Genomic DNA, 11,520 nt, shown 5'->3' on the forward strand with positions numbered 1-11,520 from the left:
GCTGCCATCTAGTGGTCAAGATCCTGACCTGCAGTGGAGGATCAGAGGTTCCTCATGTTGGCGCAGAACCAACAGCAGCAGCTCCTCCTGACCAGAGGAACAGGAAGAAACCTCTAGCAGAACCAGAACCTGGATGAGTACCAGCTCACACCCGGGCCGATGTTTGGGTCGGTTCTGAAACGCTGAATTACAGCGAATTGGAGAGAAGTAAAGGAAAGTGAAATAATGTTTGTCTTCCATAGTAACAGAAATAACTCCAGATAATCTAAGCCAGCCCATCAGCTCAATCAGAGGAACGTTTAGGCCTAGTCAAAGTGCGCAGGGTGTGTACGGACTGGAACAGGCTATTGATGTGCTTGATGCAGTGGGGGGGTGGGGCTTACCGACCAGGTGACATACCTGCTCGTTCTCTCATTTTTCATCTGACAGCATCAGGTGGTGCACCGGTCCTGGAGGTACCTCAGTACCAGGTGGATGCGTGGAGTGGACGGAGCAAGCGCCTACTCCATCTCCCTGCTCCAAAAATCTATTTGAAGTTTCCGCTGGTTCAGATTCAGCTCATCATCATAGTTGATAAATGTCAGAGGTCAAAGGTCAAATCATTTCTGAATGTTTCTGTTTGGAGCAGAAACATTCAGTTCGATCTGTCAAAGCTTGGGTGAAAAATGAAGCTCTGAACGGCGAGATCTGGTTCCCTTCAGTTTGAGCTTCATGTCGATTTGATTCTTTATTTCAGTTCATCTCTGCAGGGTTTGATTCTTTTACCGTTTTCATTTGTTTTCAGTTAAAGAGTCAAATTTATATTCCTCTAGATAAAAATATGATCAATTAAATCTGTTTCTGTAAGGTTTGTATTGCAGCGGCTGCCTGACTGCTTGAGGTTTCCTGATGTAGCTCTGTAGCCATTTTACACTCCGCTACATTCTCCTACTACTCTCCAGTTTTATTCATATGCTGCTATTTCAACTTTTTACTTTTTGTTTCGGTTTGGTTTGAAGTGAACTGTGGTTCAGTTTGAATGTATATGTGGACATCAAGCAGGAAGTGGACTACAGCGCAGGAAGTGAATACAACCAGACTAGCTAACGTGCTAGCCTAGCGTTAGCAGCAGAAATGGCTCCTGGTCTTCAGCAAAGACTAAAGAGAAATCACTAAACTCTGACGCCTCCATCTTGTTTCATCTGGTGAAACAGGAAGTTGCTCTCGGTGTCTTCAGAAGTTTTAGTGTCGTTTCCTGCAGTGGTTGTTGGTGCAGCGCCCCACAGGCCAGGAGGGGAACAGGTTGGTTGGACTCAGAACCGCAGCAGCTGGAGGTTCTGTTCCAGATGTTCTGGTTCTAGTAGAACCGGGTCGACCCGACCATCAGGAAGGAAACAGCCCAACTCTTCCAGGATTTGAAACCAGCTCAGAGGAAGGCAGAAACTGGATGAAGCGGATATTCATTAATATTTAGTTTAAACATGAATATTTCACTGTCAACTGAATCGCCTGTAACTGTGCAGCTTTTTCAAGTCCAGAAAACATCAAAGTTATTTAGTTTGAATCTGAATATTCAGTTTCAAGCTGTTCTCCGTGTTAAAGCGTTTCTGTTCCTCCATGTTGATTCTTCGTCTCCTGAGATTCAGTCAGTAAACCTCGTTTCCACCTGCAGCCTCCAGTGACCTCTGACCCCAGACCAGCCTGCCTTCCTCAGAGGAAGCCGCGTGTAGATCAAGAGCCGCTGGTCCTTCATGTTGGTTCAGCTGTTCTGACCTGTTGTTCTCCTTTAACTCTACAGGCTGCAGCAGCCCAGGAAATGAAAGACAGCACTTTGTGAAGCATGAAATTGTGTCTGCAGGAGGTTTCAGTCCGATGTGGAGAAATGCCGACCAGCAAGCTGCATTAACAGCTCCAAAGAAACTGGAAACGCTGCATTTGCTTAATATTTGAATTAATTCAGAGATGGAAACCTGCAGGAGGCGTCAATGTCGGCCCAGAAATCCTCGCTCCGTGTTTTAATCACCACTCAACGTTACCGAGTATTACATCTTAATACACTTCAAAGGAACAAAGGAACTCATTAGTAACTTTTCAGGAGGAAAGAGGAACTTGTTTTATGTAAATAATTCCTGAGTATTGATTTAGTTCTATTTCCACTGACAGATTATTTCACTTTTAACATAAAAATGTTTGGTAAGTGAAATAATCTGTCAGTAGAACAAGACCTTTCATCAGTATCAAGGAGTTATTGACTTACGAGCTCCAAAGTATTTCTGAAAACTATTTATTCTCAAAACTTGGTGGCCTTCTTTTTATTCCCCTCTGCAACTAAAATCTCCCCAAAACTTTTCTCATTTCTACGAACTAATGCTTCTTTCGTTTGGACCTGATGGCGTCTGAACGTCTGGACCCGGTCGGTCTCCTAGCAGCTGAGGATTAAAATGCTTTTTAAATCTTCTGGAGCTTCGGTTCCGACTCCACCGGGTCCAGATCTGCTGACACTGATGTTGGTCAAATCTGTTTTCCACTGAAAGGCGAATCGTGATGTTCGTCCTCATTCCAGCTCATCGTCTCTGTTCTGAATTTTCTCTTGTGGGAAAAACTTTCCAATGTCTGTGTTAAATAATAATCCATATAAATACATCTGATCATTAATAAGATCAAAGTGTCTTTGAAGACGATCCGTCGACACAAACTGTTCATTCTGCCGACTGCATGCAGCAGACACACCTGCAACAACTCTGACCCCGAACAGTGAACTACAAGTCCAACCAGAGCTGCTCTACTGTTGAGCTCTGGGCTTGTTGTGCTTCAGACAGCAAAAAAACCGAACCCTAACCTTAGCCCCAACCCTAACCCCAACTCTAACCCGTTACTGGGTCTCTGACACCACGACCAGAAACACGTGTAATACACTGACAATAAGTACAACTAAAGGCAAAAACATTTTCCTTTAGAATGGATTAAAATGTTTAGATACTTAAATAGCAGATTTTTACAAGACAATTGTCCGAGACTATTACCTACTAGCATAGGCTATTGTAGCCACAATAAGCTAAAGCTAGTGTTAGCCACAGTAAGCTAAAGCTAGTGTTAGCCACAATAAGCTAAAGCTATTGTTAGCCACAATAAGCTAAAGCTAGTGTTAGCCACAATAAGCTAAAGCTATTGTTAGCCACAGTAAGCTAAAGCTAGTGTTAGCCACAGTAAGCTAAAGCTATTGTTGCCACAATATGCTAAAGCTAGTGTTAGCCATAGTAAGCTAAAGCTAGCTCTGCAGCACCAGGTTAAAATGGACCGGAACCCACCGAGCCGCTGTTCCGGAAGCTGACGTCAAGATGTTTGTTTAGTTTTGTTATTTATTTCTGTTGTGAATTTTGCTGTTTTGTAAACCCTTCATTATCAATAAAGAACAGAAAACAAAACAAACAAAACTAATAACTAAACTAAAAAGATGTAGATACACAACTTTGTAGTGATTTGGTTATATTCCATCTCGTATTTTTGTTTAACTAAATTAGTTATTTGATTTTTTGTTGATGAATATGTTTGTTCTATAATGTTACACACACTAATTGATGAATAAATGTAATAAATTAACCTTGATAACCTCATCAATGATCAAATAAATCACCATTGCATTGACAATAACAATAAAACAGAAAAAAATCTAAATAAATATTGATGGTACAAAGTAAAAGATATAATTATTGAATGATAACAATTTCATTAAAATGTTCAGTAATGAACTTTTTCAGTGAAGTGAAAAAGTTTTAAATATCTCCAAAGCAGGAGATTCGCAACTAAATCCAGGTTGTAATCTGGATTTAGTTTAATTATGAGCCTAACTGGGTCTGACTGGGTCTGACTGGGGCCTAACTGGGTCTGACTGGGTCTGACTGGGCCTAACTGGGTCTGACTGGGTCTGACGGGTCTAACTGGGTCTGACTGGGTCTGACTGGGTCTAACTGGGTGACTGGGTCTGACTGGGTCTGACTGGGTCTGACTGGGCCTACTGGGTCTGACTGGGTTAACTGGGTCTAACTGGGTCTGACTGGGTCTAACTGGGTCTGACTGGGTCTGACTGGGTCTGACTGGGTCTGACTGGGCCTGACTGGGCCTGACTGGGTCTGACTGGGCCTTTCTGTGTTGAAGTCCCACAGAGAAACCATCTCAGGCCTGAACCTGTTTTACAGCCTGAACCTGTTCAGCTGCTGAAGCCCCGCCCCTTTCCTGTCTCACCTGAGATGAACAGGAAGTGGTGTGAAAGAGAAACAATCAGTTGTGTCGTCTTCTGGAGGATTGGTCTGCAGATTCAGGATTCAAAGGCTGCAGCACATTTATGATTTATTCTCGTTTCTGATTAAAGGCTAAATTTGAACCTTAATATCTGAAAAAAACTTCTGCAACTTCTATATGATCCCATTTTTATTTGAAGATGAAATAAAACTATCAGGAAAAACTGAAACTTCAGAAACTGAACTGGCAAAATATCACAATAATAACTTCACATGAGGTTTTTATTGACTTATTTAACAGGTTTATGAGAACATTTGAATATTCTGGACATCTGGACCTGGAAATCCAACAGAAAATCCAGAGAGTTCAAAAACAAAGCTGCCAATAATTTAGGGGAGCTTAATCTGGTCTGCAGTGGACGAATGAATAAACTAATAAACCTTTAAGCAGTCAGTGGAGCCGTGACTGACTGACTTCCTGTGATTCCAGATTCACTCAGAGACAAAATGGCTTCCAGACCAGAGGAGGATCTCTGCTGTCTGCACTCTGAGAAAACTCAAACTCTTCTGTCTGGACCATCAGCAGCCAGTTTGTCTCGTCTGCAGAGATTCAGAAAAACACATCAAGCACAGATTCAGAGCCATCGATGAAGCTGCTCAGGATCACAGAGAGAATCTGAAAACATCTCTGGAGCCTTTAAAGAAGAAACTGGAGCAGAAGAAGGAAGTTAAAGAGGAGTTTGATCAGACAGCAGAACACATGAAGGTCCAGGCCCGACACACAGAGAGGCAGATTGTTGAGCAGTTTAAGAAGCTTCATCAGTTTCTAGCAGAGGAAGAGGAGGCCAGGCTGGCTGCACTGAGGGAGGAAGAGGAGCAGAAGAGAGGGATGATGGAGGAGAAGATGGAGGCTCTGAGCAGAGAGATAGCAGCTCTTTCAGACACAGTCAGAGCCACAGAGGAGGAGCTGAGAGCTGCAGACGTCTCATTCCTGCACAACTACAAGGCTGCAGTGGAAAGAGTCCAGCGCTGCCCCCTGCTGGAGGATCCACAGCTGCCCTCAGGCTCTGATAGACCAGGCCAAACATCTGGGCAACCTGGCCTTCAACATCTGGAGCAACATGAAGGACATGGTGACCTACACTCCTCTGGTTCTGGACCCAAACACGGCGAATCCAGAACTCCTGCTGTCTGAAGATCTGAGCGTTGTGACAGCAGGACGGAGGCAGCAGCTGCCTGATAATCCGGAGCGGTTGGATAAATCCCGTTTGGTTCTGAGTTCAGAAGGTTTCAGCTCAGGGATCCACAGCTGGAGCGTCGATGTTTGAGTCGGTGGGACCTGGAGACTCGGCGTGTTATCAGAGTCTGGAGGGAGGAAGAACTACATCACCTCAGCTTTATGGGAGATCTGGTTTAATGAAGGGAAACATTACAGCTGGTCTCCAGAGTTCCTCTTACTGTTCTCCCAATAGAGAGGAAGATCCAGAGGATCCGAGTGGATCTGGACTGGGATGGAGGGAATCTGTCCTTCTCTGATCTGGACACGAACACACACACACACCGTCACACACACCTTCACTGACCGGATGTTCCCTCATTTTGGCACCGAGAATAAAATGCAGATTTTACCTGTAAAGTTCTCAGTAACAGGAGGAAAGCAACCAAAGTGACCTCTGACCTCCAGAGCCACATGGAGCCGGTTCCACAGTGGGCCTTCATGCAGAACCAGAACCAGAGAAACTGATTCCTGCAGCGTCTGACAAACCAGAACCTGCTGCTGGAGTTCTGACCAGAACCAGGAAGATGGAGGCACCGCCCGGTTCTACACCACCTGGTTTCTACACCATCAGGTTCTACACCACCTGGTTCTACACCACTGGTTCTACACCATCAGGTTCTACACACCCTGGTTCTACACCACCTGGTTCTACACCACCTGGTTCTACACCGCCTGGTTCTACACCACCTGGTTCTACACCACCTGGTTCTACACCGCCTGGTTTCTACACCGCCCGGTTCTACACCGCCTGGTTCTACACCGCCCGGTTCTACACCACCTGGTTCTACACGCCTGGTTCTACACCATCAGGTTCTACACCACCTGGTTCTACACCGCCTGGTTCTACACCGCCCGGTTCTACACCACCTGGTTCTACACCGCCTGGTTCTACACCATCAGGTTCTACACCACCTGGTTCTACACCGCCTGGTTCTACACCGCCCGGTTCTACACCACCTGGTTCTACACCACCCGGTACTACACCGCCTGGTTTCTACACCACCCGGTTCTACACCGCCTGGTTCTACACCACCCGGTTCTACACCGCCTGGTTCTACACCACCTGGTTCTACACCGCCTGGTTCTACACCATCAGGTTCTACACCACCTGGTTCTACACCATCAGGTTCTACACCACCTGGTTCTACACCGCCTGGTTCTACACCGCCGGTTCTACACCACCTGGTTCTACACCACCCGGTACTACACCGCCTGGTTCTACACCGCCTGGTTCTACACCGCCTGGTTCTACACCACCTGGTTCTACACCGCCTGGTTCTACACCACCTGGTTCTACACCGCCTGGTTCTACACCATCAGGTTCTACACCACCTGGTTCTACCGCCTGGTTCTACACCGCCCGGTTCTACACCACCTGGTTCTACACCACCCGGTACTACACCGCCTGGTTCTACACCACCGGTTCTACACCGCCTGGTTCTACACCACCCGGTTCTACACCGCCTGGTTCTACACCGCCTGGTTCTACACCGCCTGGTTCTACACCACCCGGTTCTACACCGCCTGGTTCTACACCACCTGGTTCTACACCACCCGGTTCTACACCGCCTGGTTCTACACCACCTGGTTCTACACCGCCTGGTTCTACACCGCCTGGTTCTACACCGCCTGGTTCTACACCACCCGGTTCTACACCGCCTGGTTCTACACCACCCGGTTCTACACCGCCCGGTTCTACACCACCTGGTTACCTTTAATTCAGGATAACAGGAACATGTATTAATATCATTAACGGTGATTATTGTTGATTTGTCAAAATGTAAATGTTTAGTTGCTTTAGTACTGATACTCGTTTCATGCATATTAAGGAATTATTGGGTTAATAAAATTTTTATATTTTGCTGAAGATATACTTGTAAATTAGCTTTGTCATATTTTCTCTATTAAAATATCTGCATTAGAAACTGGAGCAAAATGCTGGGAAGGGTTTTGTTTTTTAGTGCAATGAAACTGATTGTTTTCATGTGAAGCTGCTTGAAACGCCTCGTTTCTGAAACTTGCATCGTTCTGTGTTGTCCAGCAGCTCATACACACATTGCAGCATTTGGATCAATGTGGTTCCGTCCGGATCCGGACCCGGCTCCTCAGGGTCAGCGTGTTCCAACCTGCTGTCCCACTCTTCCTGTTTGTCCCCAGAATAAAGGCTGCAGGATGATAAACTGGTTTCCATTGATTCTGCTTTCTGGCCGGAGGATCTCATCAGGCGGAGCAAAGCGTCCCGTTCCCGCCGTGCCGCCTGATCTCAGATGAAGGTTCAAACGCTGCAATATTCGTCATTTTTCTGTGAGAAATCAAAGAGGCAGCAGATCAGCACTTTAACTGTCTGCAGCGCTGATTCAGACTGGAAGTTCCTCTGCACCAACCAACTGGGAGGAAAACGTCCCAGTTCGGTCATCTGGGTCCACTGGGACCAGCCGAGGAAGCAGAGACTTTTCCCTTTCACTAAAACTCAACTTGTTCACAGAAAGTGGATTTTTCTCTCAGCGCTGGATGGATATTCATTTTATTCAATTGTTTCATTATTTATTGATGTGATTTTTTGTAATGTCTGAATTTCGGGCGAGTCCAGTTCTGTGGTTCCGGTCCAGGTCTGTGGATCCGGTCCAGGTCTGTGGATCCGGTCCAGGTCTGTGGCTCCGGTCCAGGTCTGTGGATCCGGTCCAGGACTGTGGTTCCGGTCCAGGTCTGTGGATCCGGTCCAGGTCTGTGGCTCCGGTCCAGGTCTGTGGATCCGGTCCAGGTCTGTGGTTCCGGTCCAGTTCTGTGGCTCCGGTCCAGGTCTGTGGATCCGGTCCAGGTCTGTGGATTCGGTCCAGGTCTGTGGATCCGGTCCAGGTCTGTGGATCCGGTCCAGGTCTGTGGCTCCGGTCCAGGTCTGTGGATCCGGTCCAGGACTGTGGTTCCGGTCCAGGTCTGTGGATTCGGTCCAGGTCTGTGGATCCGGTCCAGGTCTGTGGATCCGGTCTATGTCTGTGGATCCGGTCCAGTTCTGTGGATCCGGTCCAGTTCTGTGGATCCGGTCCAGGTCTGTGGTTCCGGTCCAGGTCTGTGGATTCGGTCCAGGTCTGTGGTTCCGGTCCAGGTCTGTGGCTCCGGTCCAGGTCTGTGGATCCGGTCCAGGACTGTGGTTCCGGTCCAGGTCTGTGGTTCCGGTCCAGTTCTGTGGATCCGGTCCAGTTCTGTGGTTCCTCCTGTTTTTCCAGCTGAGTTGGGTTGGAGGAAAAACGCGGCTCTTTGGGCCGGAACGGAGCCGTTTGACGGTTCTAGAAACCAGAGTTTGGGCCAAAGACATGAATTCAGCTGAGAGGAAAACATGTAGAAAAAATAACAAATGTTTTTATTTCATGTTAATACATTCTTAGACAACAACACAGAATAGTTGCATGAGTGGCCAAATGTAAATCTCTCCCACAACATTGGCACAGAAGCAGCAAGGGCAACAGGAAAATATCAAGTACAAACAGTAAAAAACATACATGCTTTCTTTTTAAATATATATACTCAACTTCCTCTGTTTCCCAAAACTTCTCTGGGAAAATCCAAGTTCTGCAGAAAGTATCGGAGGAACCAACAGTGAAGAACAGGAACCAAAGAAAAGAACGTTACATTTCAGAGCAGACGTGTGGAATCAGCTGTGCTTCGAATATTTCATTATTTTCAACTTTTTTTCTGATTCAGTTTCAACATCAAACATATCAGGCATGCATCGACAATCTCCACAGCAGCAGTCCATGAAATCACCAGGTTCTTCAGGGACTGTGGGACAAACGGACGCTCCCTCTGCAGAAACGCCGTGACGGGAAACCTTCCCTGAACTCGCTAACAAAACCTTTAATCGGTTTGGCGTAGTGCCAACAACCCGCTGAGTTTTCTAACCAACCGGGATCTGAAAACAACTAAAGTACAGAGAAAACATTTCAAACCGCTGGGAAACTTTCACCGATCACCTCCATCCCAGGAAACGGCAACACTTTGGAGACGATCAGGGATTGGCTGAGGAAGCAGGTGGTCGTCTACTGGCTAGCTGCTGGTTACCAAACCAACCGGGTCTCCTGGTCCGGACGGGTTCTGGTGAAACAGAACCTGCGTTTCACCAGAACTGCGGTGAAGAAGAGCCAAGTGGACAGAAAAGTGGGAAACTTCTGAACCTGTCACGAATCGGCTCAAGAGGTCAGGCTGTGATGTGACAACCCCTAAAGATGATGTCATACCTCACATCAAACTTCCTGTTTTAAACGAAGAAGTGATCTGATTGGTCAGCTGCTGTTTGATGCTTTGCAGCCAGCATCCAGGCTCGAGCCATCAAGCTAACGCCACCGGGCCGCTCAGAACCGTTCTGCCCGTCCTCCAGCCGTTGGTGACGTTTCCATGTTGGAGTCCAGGCAGAAGCGAAGCAGCTCGGCGCCGTGAACCCGGCGTTGGACCAGCAGTTATCCTGATGACCTCTTGACCTCTGCTTCACATTCTCTCAGCTTCTCCGTTTCTCCACACTGGCAGTGGTGGGCACCGCTAGCTAAACAGATAGCTGCGCTAAAGTGCTAATCACTATTATTGCTTCTGCTAATGCTAAGCTGCTGTGCCAACAAAGTATTTAGCAGAAGCTAATGCTAAAGGGCTAACTTGAATAAAAAGCACAGCTGAGATGTTCGGCTTTAAATCGTCTTCATGTTTGTATCTTGTTCTGTTGGGTCCATGTTTAGCCTTGCTTCTGTAAAACGATGCCTGCGTCCAAAATAATGCCGGACATCAGTTTGTAAAACATTTTCAAAGTTAGCAAAGAAGCAAAAGTGCCAACATAAAAAAAAAAAAAATCATTTTCTGTAATGCCTTAGGACTTCAGGATTATCTTTTAGTGCTGTTTCTGTATGTTTCTTATTTTAAATGAAGGGAAAAGAGAGATTGTGACCAGGAGTGAATCTGCTGCTGTTATCTAGAAAAACCGACCGAGTGAAGCTAAGTGTGCTGAACATTTTCAAAGTCAGAATAATGATGAAGAACTACTGGGACCAAAGCAGCGATCGCATCCTTTGGGTGGTGATGGCGGCAGTCATTGTGACTTGGCTGAAATCTAAAATCTGTCCCAGGTTGAGCTGTTTTTCACTATCCTAGTGTGAAATATCTCTTCCTTTTAGTTCGTTTTTATTTGTGTGTTCTGGTTTTACTTATCAGGTTTTAGTAAAGGTTTTAGCGTTTCCTCTCTCAGGGTGGGGCCTCCACCATGGCGGCTCGCCGGCATGCGGAGGCACCACAGCGTCCGCTTTTATTTGACGAACGAGGCAAAGAAACTGAGCTGAGGAGGTTTAGACTTGTCCCGAAAATTGATGCAGCAAATGCTGAAGTTTCGGCCAGATGACCTGAACTGTATCCTCACCCTGCCTTTCAACAAGGGATACGACGTGAGTTTTGTTTCCGCCGCGCTTCTGAAGGATTTCTGGACCTGGGAAGGAAGGAAACATCCAGCGAGGGGGGGAGATGCAGACCGAAGGCGGAGCTAGCTCGGACTCTGAGGAGCCGCAGACGGACAGCAGCGATGATGCCCCCCTCCCCGACGCCCAGCTGGCCAAGAGGCCGGCATCGGAGTCCCCGCTTGACGGCACCAACACGGCGGAGAAGAGAGGGAGGAATCCATGCTCTCCCCCTCGGACTCCTTCAGCCAGGCCTCCTTTCTGAAACTCGCTCACCAATCAACCCCGAAGGACCCAAACGAGGTATCGGCTCTAGAAAAACGACCGAAACCGAGACCATTAATGTTAGAAGTCGCGAGTTAGAGCGCAGAGCGTTTTATCATTTTTACAGGAATGTGGTCTCCCGTTTTTTAAACATTGCCCCCGGTGGCAGGATTTATGGCCACCGTCCATATGGAGCGGCTCTAATGTGGCCATTTTAATAAACAAGCCGCACATCCTGGTGAAGGCAGCACTGTGCTGAGAGAGGGACTTTTTAGCAAATCTGACTTTTAACGGACAGGATTTTAACCTTAAATATTTATGGTTTTAGTGATAA

General features: G+C 46.9%; 1 pseudogene; it reads right to left on the bottom strand.

Annotated features, from left to right (window-relative positions):
- Nucleotides 1–433: 433 nt before the first annotated feature.
- On the bottom strand, nucleotides 434–581 carry LOC129355173 (U2 spliceosomal RNA; annotated as a pseudogene).
- Between the last annotated feature and the right edge of the window lie 10,939 nt (nucleotides 582–11,520).

Source organism: Poeciliopsis prolifica, unplaced genomic scaffold (genome assembly GCF_027474105.1).
Source record: "Poeciliopsis prolifica strain line A6 unplaced genomic scaffold, Auburn_PproV2 SCAFFOLD125, whole genome shotgun sequence".
NCBI classification, from domain to species: Eukaryota; Metazoa; Chordata; class Actinopteri; order Cyprinodontiformes; family Poeciliidae; genus Poeciliopsis; species Poeciliopsis prolifica.